The sequence below is a fragment of the Camellia sinensis genome, chromosome 9, assembly GCF_055761805.1.
Source record: "Camellia sinensis isolate YWXY chromosome 9, ASM5576180v1, whole genome shotgun sequence".
Lineage (NCBI taxonomy): Eukaryota > Viridiplantae > Streptophyta > Magnoliopsida > Ericales > Theaceae > Camellia > Camellia sinensis.
In genome coordinates this window covers 92952229-92974277 of record NC_138969.1, presented here as the reverse complement: position 1 = coordinate 92974277, position 22049 = coordinate 92952229, and the positions used below count along the sequence as shown (strand labels likewise).

Sequence of the window (22049 nt, the reverse complement as noted above, 5' to 3'; positions counted from 1 at the left end):
CCTCAAACAAAGCCGACGGCTGAACGAGCTCGTCCAATCTGGCCCCTTCCTTCTCCCTCCATTCCTTTACCCTTTTCACCCGCTCCTCTGCTGCTGCTCCCAGCTTTGGCTCCACAGACTTGGTGGGCACTTTCCAAATGGTGCGCACTCCAACCCCTCCACTGGCAGACACATAGAACCACCGTGGTCTCCACCCTTTGATCGATGATAGCAGCCCCGCCACCAGCCCTTTCCCTGCTGCAGCCTGCAGAGTGACCCAAGTCTCTTGTTGCCCTGAGGCCTTGTAACATGCGAAGAATTCGTCTACTGTCATGGCCGCCCTTTCGTTCGCCTTCGGCCACGCACTTGCATAAGCCAGTAAGATCTTCCACGCATTGGGCATTAGTTGGCCCAGTGCTACCTCCAAACGATTCAGGACATCTACCACCACTTGCGACAGGGGCAGCCTCAGTCTTCCCTTCAATGCTTCCTCATAAAGGGCAAACTCCCCTGGCCTGGCGTCGGACGGCCTCTCCGTCGACATCAGCAACAATAACTCTATTTCAGCAGGCATTAAATCTGCTGCAGTCACCGTTGATCTATCTGCCTTTGTATGCCAGTGATCTGGTTCTGCCTGGCTGATTGGCTTTAGAGCTGCTATCATGGTGGAACCATGGGATCGTACCACCGACTCCCCCATCCTCTCCATCCTATATTGCTGCGCTAACTCCACTGCATCATTATCACCAAGTGGATCCACCCTGACATTCGCAGCTCCTTCTTGGGCCATTTCTATGGTATGTCTGCGAATCGCTTCGGATGCAGGTGCAAGGAAATTGAAAAAGTGTTGCAGAGGTGTATCGTGAGCAACAAAGGAATTCACACTTTGAATATTTTGATTTTTCGTAAACAAGTAGGTGAATCGAATAATGCCAAAAGCCCACGGTTTGCCCGTATTCCAAGGATCCCAATTGATTTTCGCCAGTTTGAAAACTTTTCAAATCATCCGCCAAAATTGTCTTTTCAACACCCATAATGACCTATCGTTTCATTTCTGATCTAACGCCTAATCTCCCCCCACCCCCCCGCGGGATGTTGCCACGTGTACGACCACGATCCACTGTCTCCTCTCATTACCCTGTCTTTTCCACTCCAAATCACCACGTGACACGCCATCTCTTGAGCCCCACGCCCCTCCACCCCACCCTTCGCGGTCGACCCTCCTCGTCGTCGACCCTCCTACTCAGTCACCCTTCGTGGTCGACCCTCCCACTCGGTCACCCTTCGCGGTCGGCCCTCCTCGTGGTCGACCCTCCCACTCGGCCACCCTTTATGGTCGGCCCTCCTCGTGGTCGGCCTTTCCACTCGGTCACCCTGCACGGTCGGACCACCTCTCGATCGGTTCACCCTTTCGGTCACCCCTGTCGGTCGACCTCCATCCTGCCAACCCTTAACACCCTCATCTTCTTCATTAGTATTCCCTTCGTTGGACTAAAGCTGCACTCGGGAATGGGGGACTACTGACATGTATAAGCCCATAAAGGCCATGAATCACTATGAACAACCCAAGCCCATCACTTGGAGCCCAATACATAACCCAGTTGGTGAGGTCTAGGACAGTTGGAATCCAACATGGCATAAAGAGCCAATGACATTCAGACACATGACAGGTGAAGGACGAGCTACATCAACAGACAAAGATCAGCAAAGTTATTGCCACTGCATATCACCATTAATGCAGCCCATCACAGCATTTATTACGACAACACCTCTCCGTCAGAACAGGACCCCCTTACCTTGAACAAGGTAAGCTACAGCATAGACTTTCGACGAGGAGGTCAGGTCGGAAGGGACAGTGAAATGATTACCAAAGGATATAAGCAAACGTTGAAGACAAGAAGAAGGTTAAGCTTTTCTATCTCTAATCTCTCCCTCTACACTCTACTTCTCTTCCTGACTTGCTCGTCGGAGGGTTCACTGGGGGACTACCCCGTTCCCCGTTGAACTTGTTTACAGGTTATCCGGTGGGCTTGATTATTTGGACCTGGGCTTGAGGAGCTTGAACCAGTCCGATCCATCCATTGGAACAAACAGTATCATCATACATAATTAGAAAAGCTACAACTACAAAAAATAAATAAATAAATAAATAAATAATCTATAATGGAAAGAAATAATCAAATCAATACAATAAAGAATTCACACAAATTTTTGTCTTTAATAATTATTGACCATGAGTGGCAAATTAGTCTTTTTAGCTGGTTGGTTTTTGTTGACGTCCATACACTATTCTCTAATAATAACTTTTAAAGCAATGCTACGATGTTATAATTTTTGTATATTATTTAACATGACATCACCATGATTAGTGTCGTATCATTACGCAGATGACACGAAATGTGCTATGCAGATGACATACACACTAAATTCTATTTGGGTGAATTACACTCACCTCGTCTAAGTTTAAAAAAAAAAATAATACAATTTATCTCATATTTTTGACATTATTATATTAGTCTTTTTTAAATTTTTAATTCACATAAGAGATAAATATTTTTTTATCAATAATTCTTTAGTCATGTTAATGAAAAAAATTGATATTATCATATATTTTTACTAAAATATATATTTATTTATATTTAGATTATTTTAGCCTTATTAAAAAAATGTCAATATAATTATATCAAAAGTGTGATATTGATTATATATTTTTTAAAATTTAGGAGAAATGAGTATAATTTTCCCTCTTGATTTTGCATATTTCCAAGAAAAATTCTATGTGTTATTGTGGAATTATTCGTTTCATAATCAAAAACAGGTAGGGAAGAAGGAAGGGATATGGAATAATAGCATGAATGGACCCCAAATTTTTGTTCCTACACCAATGAGTGCAAGAATAGAGAAGAAGTGCAGTTACTTAGAGAGGCTTGAAGCAAGTCTAGGATATGCTCGAGCTGCAATAAGAGAAGCCATAACAACTGGTGAAGATCATCACACTACTCAAGACCCTGAGTATACCCCTACTGGTCCTATTTATTGGAATGCCACTGCCTTTCACAGGTTACCCATTTTTAACATTGCTTGTAAATCATAGTGGGATTTTTCAATTCTTTTTTCTTTTCTTTTCTTTTTTTTTTTTTGGGGTAACTTATGCTAGTACTCCTTATAGTTTAATTGAATCGAAGTGTTACTTGAGTTTTTGTAATTTCAATTTGAATCATGTATTTAAAGTTTCGTTATAATGTGGTCTCTTCATTATATGCTGTTAATATTTTATATAAAATATCTCACAAGTATTGTTTTATTTTGTTTTTGTTATATTTGATAATGAATATGATAGAGAATTTTAAGAATGTCCTCTTAAACTTTGTGCGAAGTTATTTATTTTTTGTAGAAAAATATTTTTTTGAAAAAACATTACGATTTTGCAATATCATGTCGACAACTACGCCATAAATAAATATAATTCCTGATTTGGAGATTTCGCAACTTCAACATGTTTCTGAACTCTAAAAAGAGAGATACGAGTGGAGGTTGGATTCCGGTGCTGAGACAACGGAGAGGAGGTGGAGCACAAGGCAATGAAGCAAGGCATGGAGTTTTTACTGTTTCGTGGACAACATACCCTCAGCAATGGATGCAAAAGCTCTGTTCAAACTCTTTACAAATTTTGGGATTGTGATGGAAGCATTTATCCCCTACAAAAGAAGGAAAGCGACAAACTCTCGTTTCGAGTTTGTGAGATATGACTGTCAGGTAGCAGCAACTATAGCCATTCAAAAAAGGAATGGCCTTTTGGTGGATGATAAGGTGCTGGAGGTCAAAGTTACTGCTTATGATATAAATAGCAGAGATGAACAGAGCAGGGGGAAGCCCTAGCCTTCCAGAAGGGCCCCTTATACAAACAACATTAGTGGAAAGGCTGCATTTGTTGGTCATAGATCTTTTGCAAAAGTACTAAAAGGGGACACTCCTTCTGCGGCTGGGGAAGAAAGTATAGAGATACAAGCCTTTGAAAAGGGCAATGGTTGGCTATATGAAAGTGCAATCATCAGATTCAATACAGAATATCTCACTCACATTATTTCAAAAGTTCTGAAGGAGAAAGGGTTGGAATAGATAGAGGTCAGAAAAGGGAGAGGTCGCGACATAATATTGTCTTTTAAATCTCAAGCGGAACTGTATTCAAACATCGGCCAGCTCCAAGATTGGTTCAAGGATTGGAGTCTTTTCGTAGTGGAATGGAAGCCTGGCTTTCATTTACAACATGAGAGACGTGTATGGCTGAGGTGTTATGGTATACCACTGAATCTCTAGAATAGAAATACTCTAAATAACATTGGGCGCACATGGAGTTCTGTTCTCAGTTTAGAGCGTGATCTCTGTCAACCAAAGTCATTCTCTCATGCTAGAATTAGAGTGGCCATTGCGTGTATGGAACTTATTAACAGAACTATCATTTTGAAGTGTAATGGCAGTTCACATCCCATTCTAGTCTGTGAAGATCATCTAATATACTCTGATAGCTTGAAACACAACGTCTTGGAGGAGTTCAGCTCCATCGGAACCTGCTACAGTGAGGAGAGTAGAAACATTTCAGGGGCAGACGTTAGAATCAAGAACGACGGCGATGAGGTGGTAGCACAACGGCAGGGGCTTTCTATCAGTCACATAGGTGAGGCAGTGGATACTGTTGTTGAGGAGACATCAGTCGTAGGAGGCTTCAACAGAGAAAAGGAAGCATGCGTTGAGGAGCCTCTGTTGGAAAGGTCAGATCGAAATTCAAAAAGTAATGATGACAACCTTAGGTGTATCCCTCAAGTCTATACCTCTGGGTTTATCAAAAATTTCAATGAAGCTGGTGATGGGCTTGGACCTGGCATTTACTTGGAAATGAATTTGGCCAAGGAGTTCAGAAAAGACATTGGGCCTGGCATTAACTTAGAAGTGAATCTGGTCCATTCTTCAAATAAGTTCGTAGATTGTGGCCCTTCCAATAGGCCCAAGGAGTTGGTTAGTAACAATCATGGCAATCTTGTTACTTTGGCCTCATCAATTCCTCATATGCAATCTGCTGGCCCTAATCTCTCTGCTGGCAAGAGTATTTTGACCCCTTATCGTTCTGGCCAATTCAAGCCTCTGGCTCCCAACCCAAAACTCCAGTAACTTATGAAGAAAATGGGGAAAAAGAAGTCTCAGTTTGAGAGATTCTCTAGCTTTGCTAGAATTCATGGCTACAGGGTTTCTGTAGTTCATAAGCATTCCTCAAAGTCTGTCATTTTCAGACCAGCTGCTTCTGCTCTTGCCCATTCAAATCTATCTGAAAATTCGTCATCTTTCAACAACTGTCTCCTTCAAGAAGCTAAAGACACAATGCATTTGGGGAAATCCCTAGGTATCAACTTTAATGGGATGGAAGATGTTGCTCTAAGCAAGATCATTGATCTAGAGCTTAAGGACAAGGAGAGAATTATCAAGGAAGGGAAGGCTCAGCAGAAATATGTTGTAGATGGGTGCCTTGAGTGTGTTTCTTTTGTTTCTTGATGAAGCTACTTTCCTGGAATATTAGGGGTTTGGGGAAACCTGAGAAGAAGAGTAGAATCAAAAGCCTTCTAAAGGATAAACTTATTGATATTGTTTTCTTTCAAGAGACCAAGAAAGTAGTGGTTTCAGAAAATGTTGTTAGGGGGCTTTGGGGAAGCAGAAACATGGAATATATGTTTGTAGATCCTAATGGATCTGCTGGTGGGCTTCTATGCATTTGGGATCTTGCTATTTTTCAACTATCTGGCTGCTGTTGTAATAGGAGGTACATATTACTTTCTAGTTCTCTATACAACTCCTTTGATTGTGTTTTGTTGAATATATATGCACCCAATGATGTCAGTGTGAATGACAATTTTTGGGATGATATACTAAAGCTCAAGGTTTTTTTCCCTGATCCTTGGTGCTTGGGAGGTGACTTCAATGAGATTAGGCATATTGGGGAGAGGGTAGGTTGTTCCAGAAGGGACAGGGAGATGAAACAATTGAATGATTTTATTGGGAAATGTGAGCTCAATGATCTACCTCTGTATGGAAGGAAATTCACTTGGTGTAATGCCCAGAACTTTGAGAAGTGGAACCGAATTGATAGAGTCTTGCTCAGTCCTGAGTGGTTGGTTAACTTTAGAATGAAACTTTGGGGCCTGCCTAGATTAATCTCGGATCACTGCCCTTTATTGATGATGGAAGATAAAAGAGATTGGGGGCCTCGACCTTTCAGATTTTTAAACACTTGGACCTTACACCCAAGCTTCTCAAGACTTTTTGTCAATTGCTGGAACAACAGTTCTTTCTCTGGATGGGCCAGATTCAGGCTTATTCAAAAATTTAAGCACCTAAAGATGGAATTAAAAAAATGGAATATTCAGGTGTTTGGTAATATCACATCCAAACTTAAGGCTTCAGAGGAGGAGTTGCATACATTTGACATTATGGTAGAGGATAGAGCACTGCTAGATTCAAAAAAGATAAGAAAAAGAATTATCAGACAAGAAGTGTGGAAGCTTTACAGAATGGTGGAGTCGTTATGGCATCAAAAGTCCTGACTGAACTGGACTTTGAATAGGGATAGAAATACTAGGTTCTTTCATGTTTTTCCTAATCTCAGACCGAGTAGAAACCTGCTCACCTCTATTACTGTCAATGGAGTGTCTCATAAGGAGCCTAGCAGGGTCAAGTATGAGGTTTTTCAACACTTTAAGACTCATTTTGCTGAAGATTGGCTTAAAAGACCTGTCTTGGGAGAGGTGTTCAAGACTATAGAGGCAGATTATGTTTCTCATTACCTTGTTCCAGAGTTCACTGAAGCTGAGGTCTTAGCAGCAATTAAAGATTGCAATAGCAACAAAACCCCAGGCTCAGATGGGTTCAACCTGTTGTGCTATCAAAAATTTTGGAACGTCATGAAGCATGAGATTATGCAATTTTTTAAAGAATTAGATAAGAACAGCAGGCTCACTTATGGCATTAATAGTACATTTATTACTCTCATCTCTAAGTTGGAAAATCCCATTAATCTGTCTGATTATCGACCCATTAGTCTTGTGAGTTTTCTATACAAAATTTTGGCAAAAGTTCTAACACATAGATTGAAGCCAGTGTTACCCACAATTATTGGTGAAACTCAGACGACTTTTATAGGTGGGAGAAATATCATTAATGGGATATTCATTGCCAATGAAGTGGTGGATGGATGGAAGAAAGCCAAGAAACAAGGTCTGATTTTAAAGTTGGATTTTGAGAAAGCCTTTGATTCTGTAAACTGGGAATTCCTATTCTCTTTGCTGTCTAGTTTTGGTTTTGGATCCCAATGGACTTCTTGGATGAAAACGTGTGTCTCTACAGCTAGAATTTCGATTCTTGTGAATGGATCACCAACAAAGGAATTCTCACCCCAACGAGGTCTTAGGCTGGGTGATCCGCTATCACCTTTCCTGTTCAATATAGTATCTGAAGGGCTCAACATACTTTTGGGCAAAGCAATTAATCTTGGCATTCTCAAAGGTGTGTTAGTTAGGGCTAATGATGTTCTCTTATCTCATCTGCAATTTGCCAATGACTCAATTCTTTTTTCTGAAGTAGATTAGGATCAGATGGTCCTTGTCAAAAGAATTCTCAGATGCTTTGAAGCTCTCTTTGGTCTCATAATTAATTACCACAAAAGTGTGGTGTGTGGTATTGGTGTGGCTGATGCTTTACTGCTCTCTTTTGCCAGGCTTCTAAATTTTTGGGGCTGCCCCTTGGTGCTAACCCTAGTAGGAAATCTACTTGAAAGCTTGTGCTTGACAAATTTAGATCTAGACTTTCCAGGTGGAAGAGAAAACTGTTGTCATTTGTAGGAAGACTAATTTTGATCAAGTCTACTTTATCCAGTCTACCAGTGTATTTTCTTTCTTTATTTAAGATGCCTGAAGGTGTGGCTAGAGAAATTGAAAAGATTGAGGCTAATTTTTTATGGGGTGGTAATGCCATTAAAAGGAAAGTTCACCTTGTGAAATGGGTGGAGGTTACAAAGAGCATAGATCAAGGGGGGCTGGGTATCAGAAGGATCAGAGATGTCAATGCTTGCTTGTTACTCAAATAGTGGTGGAAATTTGGAACTCAAATCAATGCTCTTCGGAGGAGAGCTATTTGTAGTAAATATAAGGTTGATGAGCTGTGTTGGTTTCCACCAATGAAGCCCTCTTATAAACATTCCACACTGTGGAAGGACATCATGTCCATTGGGACTCATAGCAGTATTATTTGCAATTTCTACTTGGGCAACTGCCTTATTAAAGTGGGAAATGGAAATAGAATCAAATTTTGGCATGATCGGTGGTGTGGTAACTTTTGTCTTAAGATTGATTTTCCACATCTCTTTAATCTTTCAACTGATAAAGAAGGTTCTCTCCACCAATTCTTTGCAAGGAAAACCAGTTCAAATGATTGGAATTTACCCCATAGAAGAGTGTTATATGTATGGGAATTGGCTGAAGAAGCTAGATTGCTTGGTGTCCTTTCCTCTGCTCCTTCTTTGAGTCTTGATAGAGTAGACTGTTTGTCTTGGGCTTGCGCATCTACAAATCGTAGTGAGTTCTCTTTGTCCTCTCTCTACTCTCTTAGTAGCTCTAATTTCGGCCCCAATCTCAGAATCTGTAAATCCATTTGGAATAGAACTACTCCCCCCAAGGTTTCATTTTTTTGTTGGCTGGCATGGAAAAACAAAATCAAATCTGCAGAATTTTTGCACAAACTTGGCACTCTGAATAGCAGTGATTCCATTCTTTGGCCCTTATGCAGAGTTGAACCTGAATCTGTTGTTCATGTTTTGCTTCTTTGCCCCTTTTCTTGGTTGATATGGTCTTCTTTTATTCATGATTGGGGATTTTACTGGTGCATTAATAACTCTGTGGAAGGCCTTCTCAATTGGTGGTTGGGTGGTAGATTGAAGAGCTTTGATAGGCTAATTTGGAAAGCTATCCCCCTTATTGTTCTTTGGTCTTTTTGGTAGCACAGGAACGAATGTGTCTTCTCTGAGACTCAACCCAATTTCTTTGGCCTGTGTGAATTAATCAAAATCAGAACAACTTTTTGGTTGAAAGCATCTATTAAGAACTTCTCATTCTCAATTGATGATTTAGCTTTCAAATGGAATCAAATCAAGCTTTGTTCCTGATTCCACAGTTGGTCTTTACTTTTTGATCCTCCTACTCTTCTCTGCTGATCTGTTAACCTTTTTGATTCTGTTCTGATCTGCTAGTCTGCTCTACTGATCTGTCTGGGTGATTTTGGTTAAAGCTGATCTGTCTGCTGATCTGTCTGGGTGTATTCATCATCAGTGGTCCTCTGCTTCAGAGCTCTGTTTGCTGATTGTTTGCTGTGAAGTAAATAGAAATCAGTTGATATTCTGATTAGAATTGCAGATATTCATATGCATTTGAAGGGAGATTATGGTTTCTGTGGGGTGTTTTTTGGTAGGATACAACTGATGGGTGTTTTTTGTTGGTCTGTTACTATAGTGAGACAGTTATAGTTGGTTGCAACTGCTATAGTGAGACTACAACTGGTTTTTGGTGGTCTGCTACTAGGTAGCTCTTCTACTGGTCTGCAACTGATCTGGTCTGCCGTGCTGGTCTGGTGCTGCTGTGTTCGGATTGGTTGCTACCGTGTTAGGAGTTCATGCTGGATGCTTGAATGTGCTGTGTGCTATTATGCTTGTTTGATGACTGATTGGGATAAATGTCAATGTGTTAGATGGTTGTAAGAGATGAATGTCTGTGTGCTGTTTGTTGTTGGAGTTGCCTCAGCTGCTCCTATCTTTCTTTTTTTTTCTTTTCTCTTCTCTGTCTGTTGTTGTGGCAGCGCTTTTTGCTTTCCTTTTTGTTGGTTCCTCACCAACTAGCGCTTGGAGCTTCATGTTAGCTCTAAACTCTTCTTTGTAGATGTATCTTATCATATCTGGTATGTTTTCATCAATAAAGATTTATTTGCCGATCAAAAAAATATATATTTTATATAAAAAAAGTCACGTGTGAAATTAAAAAAATCAAAGTAAAACTATCGGAGTAACTTCAATAGTCCTTAAAATTTCTTTTGAATTATACTTTGGTCCCTCTAATTTTTGCACATGATCTTTTTTTCGTTCAAAATTTTAACGATAAGTGTTGAATGAACCAGATTATAACAAAATTACAAATGTATGGTTGAAATTATTTAAATTAAAATTAGTGAAATTTCACTCAAATAAGAGAATCAACATTATAATTTTCCCTTCCTTGTTTTTTTCATTCATAAAAGGGATAGGATGAATCTTAAACTTGTACTTTTATGTTGTGTTTGGTTTGGAGATTTGATGAGGGATTTGGAAAAAGAAATGGAAAATGTAGGTAAAATTTGAAAAAAATATACCTACATTTTACCTAGTTTCACACACCTTTTCCCTTTCCTTTTCCAAATCCCTCCCAAAATCCCCTAACCAAACACAGCATTAGAGTAAATTGCAGAAAAAAAATATAAATTGGATCAAGGTCACTATAGTTTCAACAATAATTGAATTACGACATTATAATTCTATCATAAATATATTAAAAATTCAGATAAATTACACTTATCACCATCAAAATTTTATCCAAATTTAACTATTATCCAATATCTTTAATTGCGACCACTTTAACTAATGTTTCAATGTCGTTCTCCTTTCACTTCTGTTAAAAATTTAGACAAAAAATGCTCATGTGACCACATTTTAAGTTTATTAGAAGAAAAATTTTGTATGAAAAATTACGTTTTTTACTCTCCAACTTTCACTTAAATATCACTTTATTAGTACTAGTACCTCATGTTTCAATTATCACTCAAATTTCACAAAACACGTTTCTTTGTTTTCAAAACATTTGTTCCTATCTTATGTAACATAAAACATGAAACCGACAACGTTATCAAACAAATGTTCATGTTGTATTTATTTTTCAATATTGATAATAAAATCTCTAAAATAATTTTTAATCCAAACTGCAGGAGCTACTTGGAGATGGAAAAGCAACTAAAGGTATTTGTATATGAAGAAGGAGACCCACCAGTGTTCCACTGTGGTCCCTGCAAGCACACATATGCCATAGAGGGACTGTTCATTCAAAGCATGGAGATTAGCAAGTTTAGGACCAGAGATCCAGAGAGAGCCCATCTTTATTTCCTTCCATTCAGTGTGACAATGATAACTCAAGTTGTTTATGTTGTTGATTCTCATGATTGGGTCCCATAAAGAACACAGCCAAGGACTATGTTGATGTCATTGCCAACAAATATCCTTACTGGAATCGAAGCCCTGGTGCTTATCATTTCATGCTTGGTTGCCATGATTGGGTAAGTCATCACTTCTTAATTTGCTTCTATTTAATCTTCTCTTGCAACCAAAATCAACTAGTTATGCTAATTTCGCACAAAAAATTATAAAAATAAGAGGCCAAAACGAATTTGGGTTATGTATTGATTTTCTTACACACGTAACATTATATGTGCAGAGAGTATAAAATAGTTTTGTAGACTTGTCTTTAATTAGTACGGTTGGTTTGGCCGAATTTAATATGAGATTAATTGTAGATATCATGAGAATATATCAGATTAAACATTTCATAAATAGATAGAGAGAGTCAAATTTTTAACTTGATTGATTGAATTTGTTTGCTACGCTAAGGAGAGTATGATTTTATTCCCACTTGACTCAACTAATAAAATATGTGAATAAAATACATTCATTCACTTTAAATGAGATCCGATTACTCAGTCCATATGGGCAAAGCTACACATGGAAGGGATTGATTACTCAATGCATGATTTAGTAACCAATTTGAAACAGATCAGCTGTGTAATGTAGTTTAGTAGTGCATTGGTCCTTTTGGGCTGGTGTTGCTATCAGTTTTGTTTCTGTTGTTGCGGTCTTGTTGGTAGCTCATCAACTTGTGAGAATTAGTGCTTGCAAATAATAGGGCATGCTTCTCGGTGTCAACCTAGTTGGGATGGGGTTGCTTTATTGTGATGCTTTTGCACTTTCTTCCCCCTTTATTGATGTATTTCATTACTTTATAATTATTTTTTCGTCAACAAAATCTCTCTTTTTAGCCGATAACCAAAAAAAAAAAAAAAAAGAAAGATCCGTTACACTTTAATGAGATTTATTATCCTATTAGCAATGCATTGTATCTAAAAAATTTACTAAAAAAATATCAACAAAAAATATAGGTTTTACCGTACATTTTAACATTTTGAGTACATTTCTTGTGTTCTCATTTTATAGCTTTTCTCTTACAAAGGGGTTATAAATTCAGAATTTGTTACTTAAAATTTATTTAAAAATAAAAATCAATAGTTCAAATTTAGGGTAATTATTCAATAATCCCGGAATATAGACATGTGATATTCTATAGCATTATAATTAGTGGAGAATGTGGGTATATGGGGTATTGTGTTGGGTGATTGGAAAATATAAGAGACATATTGAATAATGATTGGTTAAGGAGTACAGATACATGGTATTTCAGAAACATTGAATAATTTCTCTCAAATTCATTTCACAAATCCCATAGTTCACCGATTTGATCTCCGCCACAAAAAATAATTCACGACAAAAATGTATATATAAATTTCAAGTTAATAGAATTTTTTTTTTCTTATACTATCTTAACCAATCAAAGAGTGTGTATACACATCATCAAGCGTAACAAAATAATTGAATTACGAAGTAAATACTTGGTACTTTGCAAGGATAGAGACGTTAATTCTCATTAGTGTTAATCTAACAATTAATAACTGACTTTTGTTGAGGAAAAAAAAAAGAAGAAGAAGAAGAAAAAAGTGTAACAAAATAATTTCTCTGAAGAAACCCTAGCATGGTGGTTTTGTGAAACATTTGTTTTCATCAAACAAACAACCCAAAAAACAGCACCATGCACCACAAAAAGAGTAAATTCAGTTGATTCTTGTTCACACTTTGGATAACCTTGTTAATTCTTGAGCATTTATTTCAGTGTGTTGCATTTGCAGGGTCCAGAAATCTCCTTTGCAGTCCCAAACCTGTACAACAACTCCATTAGAGCCCTCTACAACGCCAACACCTCCGAAAAATTCAACCCTTCCTGCGACGTCTCCATCCCCAAAATCCACCTCCCATCCGGTACCACCACCGACATGCTCGGCGGCCCCTCCCCATCTACTGCCCCCTCTTCTTCTTTATATCTAAAATGAATTTGGGCTATATATTATTTTTTTTAAATATTTTTCTGTGATTAATTTCTTAATCTTGGTGAGTCCTGCGGATTTGTTGTAGGGTGGGATGGTGGTGATTGTGTAGGGGTATTTTGGTAAATTTTGAAAATTAGTAATTTTTTTCTCTTTTCCCTTTTTCTTTTATTAGTTATAGTTGAAGGATTTTGGAAAATGAAATGAAATTGTATGATTGACTTTCTTTTGTTTCAGGATTATTAGCCATGCACTGCTTCAACTGTTGAAAGGCCTCTTCAACTGTTGAAAGGCCTCTTCAAATGGAAAATTAGCCATGCACTGTTTCAACTGTTGAAAGGCCTCTTCAGATTCTGTCATCCATTTAAAAGTTTGCCGAATGATTTTGAAGAAAGGGAGGCACTTATTCGTTGCTCGGGAAATGAAGCGGTTGAGGGCGGCCACTCGGCCAGTAAGCCTCTGAACCTCCTTGACCGTTCTGGGTGACTGCATTTCGATTAAGACCTTAATCTTTTCGGGGTTAGCCTCGATGCCCCGCTGACTGACCATGATCCCAAAAACTTCCCAGATCCTACGCCGAAGGCACATTTTTCCAGATTGAGCTTCATCTGGTACTTTCGTAGGGTGGCGAAGGTTTCTCGCAGGTCGGCCAGATGATCGGTGGAGAGCTTGTTGTTGACCAGCATGTCATCGACGTATACTTCCATGTTTCGGTCTATCTGATGATGGAAGACGGCATTGACCAACCGTTGGTAAGTGGCCCCGGCATTCTTCAATCCAAATGGCATCACACGGTAATGGTAGGTGCCTCGGTCGGTAATAAAGGAGGTGTGCTCCTGGTCAGATACGTGCATCAAGATTTGGTTGTATCCAGAGAAGGCGTCCATGAAACTAAGCATTTGATGACCGGTCGTGGCGTCGACCAGCAGATCTATGCAAGAGAGAGGGTAGCTGTCCTTGGGGCAAGCTCGGTTGAGGTCGGAGTAGTCGACACAGAGTCGCCATTTACCATTATTTTTACAAACCAGAACCACATTCGACAGCCATTTGGGGTAGTCCACATTAGTGATAAACTGTGCCTCAAAGAGTTTGTCTACTTCAGAAGCAATAAGGTTATTGCATTCCGGGTGAAAAATGCGCTGCTTCTGGCGAATAGGTCGGAAATAGGGCTCAACACTGAGACGGTGGCTGATGAAGGAGGGATAGATACCCGACATATCGGAGTGAGTCCAGGCAAACACGTCGTTGTGTTCAACTAGGAGGGCGGTGAGGTCGGCCTTGGCTTGGGAGGATAGTTAGCTACCGATCTTGGCGGTTTTGGCCAGGTTGGTGGGGTCGACGAGGACCTCGACGAGCTCCTCCACTGGTTCCCCTCTGACCAGCTCGTCCTCATCTCTGACATCAAGTCCTTCAATGATCATAGCCTCCTTCAGCTTGACTTCTTTAAGTGAGGCGACATAACATTCTCTGGCCACGGTCTGCTCTCCCCTTACTGTTCTGACCCCAAGATCGGTGGGGAACTTGATGGCAAGGTGGTAAGTGGATGTGATAGCTTGGAAAGCATTTAGGGCAGTGCGGCCAAGGATGATGTTGTAGGCAGAGGGGCAATCAACAACGAGGAAGGTGAGCAACTTTGTGGCCTGCCGCGGGTACTCGCCAATTGTGATAGAAAGATCGATGGAGCCGATGGAGGTAACCTGGTCGCAAGTGAAACTGACCAAAGGCGTTTGGAGGGGAGACAGACTTTCTTCCCCAATCTTGAGCTAGCGGAAGCAATTGAGGAAGATGATGTCTGAAGAAATGCCGTTGTCGACGAGAACCCGTCTGACCTTGTAATTGGAGATGAGGGCGGTAATGACGAGAGGGTCGTCATAAGGATAACGGATGCATGTGCAGTCGTCGTCCGTAAAGGTGATAGGCCCGGTCCACTGCCTGGGGTGTTTGGAGGGTCGGTCCATAGTGGCAACTTCTTTGTCTGAGCCCTGCCTTATTTTTCTGAGTTCTGTCCGCTGAGCCGACCGGGATGGTCCTCCACAAGCAAGCCCGCCGGAGATAACTCTGATTTCTCCAACAGGTGGGGCGGGGTTACCTTGTGCCCGAGGTTGCTGTGGAGGGCGATCATGACCTTGGTTAGGCTATGCCGGCTGTCGGGGAGGGGTGCGCCGGTAGTTGTTTTTGATGGGTTCAGTCCGTTGCCTTTGCTGAGGGAGAGTATCCGTGAATCGACTGAGGCGTCCTTGACGAATCAGACCCTCAACCTGATCTTTGAGGTTAACACACTCATCGATATTATGGCCGTGGTCCTGGTGAAAACGACAATATTTGGACTGGTCTTTCCGATTGGAAGGAGTCTGTGATGGTTGGGGCCATTTTAGGGGGTAGTCCCGCTAGATCTGATGGAGGACTTGTTCCATGGGGGAGTTTAAGGGGGTGTACCACTCGAACCGGCTAGGCGGTCGGGCTGGGGCCGACCGGTCGGTTCTGGGGGGTCGATCAGTGTACTAAGATGTTTGGTTATTGTACTGGGTATTTCTAGTTTCTGAATCTTTTCTCTTTTCTCTAGGGGTCGGGTTTTTGGTTATAGGATCTTGCCAGACGGCTAGGGAATCTTCAGCATTCATGTATTTTTGGGCTTTGGAGAGTAGGGCTGCCATGGAGGTCGGGGGGTTTTTAGAGAGGGAGAAAAGGAAGTCAGACGACCGCAGACCGGCCATGAAAGCCGTAAAGATAACCTTGTCATCGTTTTCCGCTACTTGCAGGGTTTCGGTGTTGAAACGGGTAATGAAACTGCGTAGCAACTCCCCTTCAGTCTGACGGATGTTGAGGAGTTGGGTTGCCGGACACCGTTGGCGCTGGGCTCCAATGAAATGGCTGAGGAAACAGTCACTGAGGTGTTGGAAAGTGGAGACAAAGTCTGCTGGCAGTTGACTAAACCAAAGTCGAGCTAACCCCTTGAGTGTCACGGGGAAAGCCCAACACATGATTTCGTCAGGGAAAGCATGGAGGATCATGAGGGTCCTGTAGGTCTCCAAGTGGTCGACTGGGTCCGTCGTACCGTCAAAAGAGTCGATGGTGGGCATCTTGAACTTGGGGGGTAGAGGTTTGTCTTGGATGGAGGCAACGAATGGCAAGTTGGCTGTGGCAGATGGTTTATGCTGGATGTTCTGCATGACCGCTTAGAGTTGGAGCTTCATGGCTCGGAGTTCTGCATCCCAGAGAGGAATGTTGTCACTACCGGAGGGCAGGGGGGGCTGGACGCTACTGGCCTCTCCTTCTGGGATTGGTGCCAGGACCGATGGATGTGGGGGTCGGGGTGGTGGATTTATATTTGGGGGAGGAGGTTGCAAGCCTTCCAAGTTAGGTGGATAAGACTGCTGGATAGTATGGCTCGGGACTCGTTCTTGGTTGGGTGGAATATCTGGAGGTGGTGGAGAGGGCATGGGAAGGTCTCTTTGGAGCAGGGCATTGATTAGAGCTTGGTTCTGCTCAGCAAAGCGGTTAATGCTGTTGGTGAGCTCAGTAAAGTATTGTGGTGGGTTGTTTGGATTAGGAGGGTCGGCTTGGTGGTCGGGAACATTGAGGTGGGAAGCCATGGATCTAGTCGTGACCATTCACCTTCGCAGGTGACAGGAAAGGTTATTGGGAAAGGGCCTCTGGCGACAATGAGCACAACTGGCGCACAGAGTAAGAAAGATTCCCACAGACGGCGCCAACTGATGATACAGTTCGTGATGGTAGAATGGGTCAGACTGATCCACGCTCCTTAAGCCTATGTCCGAATGACCAAGCCCACCTGAAAACCTACACAAGAGTTCAACGGGGAACGGGGAGTTCCCCAGCGAACCCTCCGATGAGCAAGTTAGGAAGTGGAGTGGAGTATAGAGCGAGATTAGAGATAGAAAGCTTAACCTTCTTCTTATCTTCAACGTCTGCTTATATCCTTTGGTAATCATTTTGTTGTCCCTTCCGACCTATCACCTTGGCCGAAAGTCTATGCTGTAGCTTACCTTGTTCAGGGTGAGGGCGTGTTGTCTCGACGGAGAGGGGTTATCGTAATAAATGCTGTAAGGGACCTCATTAATGACGATGTGGCGTAGCAATAACTTTGCAGATCTTTGTCTGCTGATGTAGCTTGCCCTTCTCTTGCCATGTGTCTTGATGCCATTGGTTCTTATTGCTATGTGGGGCTTCAGCGGTACTAGGCTTCATTGATTGGATTATGTATTGGGCCCTAAGTGGTGGGCTTGAGTTGTTCATAGTGGGCTGTAGCCTTTATGGGTCTACCCATGTCAAACCCAAAAAACAGCACCATGCACCACAAAAAGAGTAAATTCAGTTGATTCTTGTTCACACTTTGGATAACCTTGTTAATTCTTGAGCATTTATTTCAGTGTGTTGCATTTGCAGCGTCTAGAAATTTCCTTTGCAGTCCCAAACCTGTACAACAACTCCATTAGAGCCCTCTACAACGCCAACACCTCCGAAAAATTCAACCCTTCCCGCGACGTCTCCATTCCCGAAATCTGCCTCCCATCCGGCACCACCACCGGCCCATCCTCCACCACCACTGGCAACACCACAAAGACCCATCAATCCAAATCCAACCGAATACCTCCCCAAAAACACCTCATATTTTGCCATGATGAGGCAAAGCAAGTTCTGCATTTGTCCTTCGGGCGACAGGTAGCGAGCCCGAGGACAGTGGAGGCTCTTTACACAGATTGTGTACCGGTTTTGATTAAGGATCGCTATGTGATGCCTTTTAGTGATGTTTTGAATTGGAAGACTTTCATGGTGGTGGTAGCAGTAAAGGAGATTCCGGACTTGAAGAGGATTTTGGAGGGGATTTCGGGGAGGAGGTATTTGAGGATGGTGAAGAGGGGGAGGGAGGGGAGGAGGCATTTTGAGGTTAGTTCACCGCCGAGGCGGTATGATGTTTTTCATATGCTTTTGCATTCTATTTGGCTTAGGAGGCTCAATGTCAGAGTTCGTGATGTCGATGTGCCGTGACAAGCAAGGGGTGCAGAAGAGAAATGTCAGGATCATGAAAAAAATATCATAAAAATGATCATGAAAGATTCTTCATATTTGGATTACACATACAATAAAACACTACACACTAATCAAATAATGAAAAAATTTTATGATGCATTTCATGATCCCTAACATTACTCGATGCAGAAATGCTAGAGAGCAAGAAACCAATTTATTTCAGAACTTGTATTGTGAAGTCTTTTGAAAGCTAATAAAAAGTCAGCTTTCAACTTTTTATTTATTTTGGGTCACATTATCTCTCATATAATTTATTCATAAAAAGACAAAATAAATTAAAAAAAGGTCAAAAAATTAACTTTTTACCAACTTCCCAAAACACCGTTGTACGTCTAAAATGAATTTGGGCTATGTATTATTTTTAAAAAAAAATAATTTTCTGTGATTAATGGTAGCATAAAATGAATTTCGGCTCTACTCCATTATTACATATTTGTCCTCATACAAGAGAGACGGGTAAATAAAAGAGAGAATGAAATGGGAATTGGAAGACATACACCATTAGTAAATATTTGCCATCATGCAAGAAGGTCCGAATAAGTGTGCGTGTGTCCAAATCCTAATGCATGAGAAATGCAAAGTAAAAACAATTATTACATATTTGCCGAGGGGCAAGTAAATAAAAGGGCGAAAGAAATAGGGATTGGAAGACATACATCATTATTACATATTTGCCATCATGCAAGAGGGTCCGAACATGAGAAATGCTAAGTAAACATGGCGTTCTATGCTACCATTATAAGGGAATAAATAAAAGGGAGAAAGAAATGGGGATTAGAAGATATATACCATTATTAAGTATTTGTCATCATGCAAGAGGGTCTAAATAAGTGTCCGAATGTCTGAACCCTAATGCATGTGAGACGAGTAGATGCGAACTCTATTAAATGGATTACCAACAAGGCATATGAGTGTGGAGTCACACACATGTAGAGTTCATATTCATGTGTTGTCTTGATAATTAATTCAATAAGTTTAAGAATATAAAAATTAAATATAAGATTAGACGAAAAAAAATAAATGGACAGATTGATTTATAAAAAATGAGCCCTATGACCAATTTTATAAAATCTTGTTAGTTTATATATTTTTATGTTTGATTTTGTATTTAATTTTTGTGTTCTTAATACTATTATAATTAATTTGAAAATTTTCTCGATGTACTTACCTTATTATTGTTTAAATTTGAATTAATAAATTAGGACTTGCGCAAAACATGTCAACATTATTTTAACACTCATCCGAGATTTGTAAAATGAAAAAAGAAAATATTGAGTGTGACGGCGTGTTACCAATCAATAAAAAGTTACAAATAGATTAGTTGGACAAACTTTTTTTTCCACTAACTCAACAATATTGCACAAATCAAAATTGATTATTGGATTGATAATATCATTATTACATCTAATATTCACTCTTAAAAAGAGTGATGACATTTTTTTAAATTTGTTAATTATATTGTTGAAGTAGATCTTGGCTTAGGTTTTAAAATGTCATTATTGAGTGACAGATCAATTAAAAAAATTAATAAAATTTATTAGTATGTTTATTAATTAATTTCCTTTTTCTCCTCTGTTACTCTAGAAAACGTTTGGTCAACTTTCCATCATGATGCATGGGGATTTAGCAATTGCATTTTTAAGTAGTTTTTTTTAAATTTTATTTTATTTTATCATCTTTAATGTTTTATTTTTCTTTTTTTTAAAAAAATTAAGAAGTTTTACATTTTTAAGTTTTACTAGATTAGATAAACTTGAAAAAAAAAATCAAAGAAATTCATTGACGACAAAAAAATAATATTTGACATTTTTTTTCTTCAGTGATATTTTTTGGGTTTTTTTTTTAAATATATTTTTTGATTCTTCTAAATTAGATCGAAATCAAGTAATTTTTTTGACATTAATTTAAAAAAAACTTAAAAAATATGATTTTTTTATATTTTTATTATTTATTATTGTCAAAGGGAATAGTTATTGAGGGTAATTATTCAATAATTTTAAAATATGGACATGTAGTATTTTATAATATTATGATTGGTGGCGAAGGTGTATAGATGGGGTATATAAAAGGACATATTAAATAAAAATTAATTAAAAAATATATAGACCTGATTCTCCAAAAATATTGAATGATTTCTCTAGTTATTAATGCTCCTGTTATGGGAAAGAAACAGGTCGAATTTAATATCAACAACGAAGTTACTGTTGTGCATGGTCAACAGTCATTATGCTTTGCTTAATTTTATTACTTATTTTTCTCTCATGGGAAAGAAACAGGTCAAACTGAGTCAAAGAAAGTATAATATATTATTCACGACAAAATTAATGTTCCATTGATAGTTTTTACATTTAATTTTCCCTGAAATTTTATTTTAAAAAAATATATATATAATATGTAATGTTAACAAGTTAATTAAAAATTGGGCCCGGATGTGGACTAAAGGGTGTTGTTCATTCGATGATTCAAATTATTCATTTCGTAAGACTTTTTATGTATATTATGGACATAAAAATTAGGTTGATCCGATAATCATAATTTATTCAATTTATAACGTTGGTCACCAAAAAAACGAATGATTTGTTTTCAAACATACTTGCCATTCATTTTTTTTTTTAAACAAATCAATAAATTAAATATGTTATGATTATTTGATCAACTTAATTTTTTTAAAGGTAATATATACATGAATGGTCTTACAAATTAAATGATTCAGATTATCGAAATAGGATTGTGGTGTAGCCTTTTGTCATTATTTTTTATCGTCATGCTAGGGCTCGTGGCGCCCATCATGAGTCTTGTTTCGATAATCTGAATCATTAATTTTATTGAACCTTCCGTGTATATTAAACACACTACAAAAATAATCGAGCAATATTAATAACATTGTCTTTGTTCTCGTCTGTGTATCATCAGCTCAAATTTAACTTTTTTTTATATTTGATTATTACATAAAATATTTAGTAATTGATTTAAAATCCCTAATATTAATATGACAAAGTAGATCCCTCCATATCAATTAGATGAGTGCCAGGCCAGCTTGAGTGTTGTTTTGATATATCCAAATCCCCACACTATTACACCCATTAGGTGGTTTTTGGGTACATCTGTCTGAGTCTCTAGGTTGCTAAGACTGTTGTTGTAAATGGATTGGACTGGGATCTGAAAATGAGAAAATGCAGGGAGCGAGCTCACTACCAATCTTCTTTCAATTTAATGTTCAAATTCAATAGAAAAACCATGTTCTTCCTTCCCCAACATCAATAGCCCCCATTATTAACTCCCTTTTAAAGACTTCACCACTCATGCATCGCACCCAACTGAATACAATCAAACCCTCCCCCCAGTCTGCAGACCCGCATCAATAATGTATGATGCAATGCTCGACTAACCAAACTTATGTCACCCTATATGTTACATCGATTCGGATATGAGTATTGGACATGGGTATATATCCAAGTGTCAAATTTTCATAAATTTAAATTTTACGACCTTGGGATCACTACAAGAAATCTCATTTTTACTGATTAAAAATTTGGTCAGCAAAAGTCCATTTTTAATCGGCAAAAGCTATTCGCGACCAATTTTTTTGGTCGCCACTTTGATCGTCAATTGAGGGTCGGCAAAAGTAATTAGCAACCAAAACTTTGGTTAATCGAGAAAAAGTTGGATTTGCCAACTAAATTTTTGATCGCTAAATATATCATTACCGCGACTAATCCATTTAGTCGCTAAAACACTTTAGTCGCAAAAAGTGACAT

At 39.3% G+C, this 22049-nt stretch overlaps 1 pseudogene; it reads left to right on the top strand.

The window, feature by feature from the left end:
* The first annotated feature begins 641 nt into the window (after positions 1-641).
* On the top strand, positions 642-18249 carry LOC145799620 (putative glycosyltransferase At5g03795; annotated as a pseudogene).
* The last annotated feature ends 3800 nt before the right edge of the window (positions 18250-22049 follow it).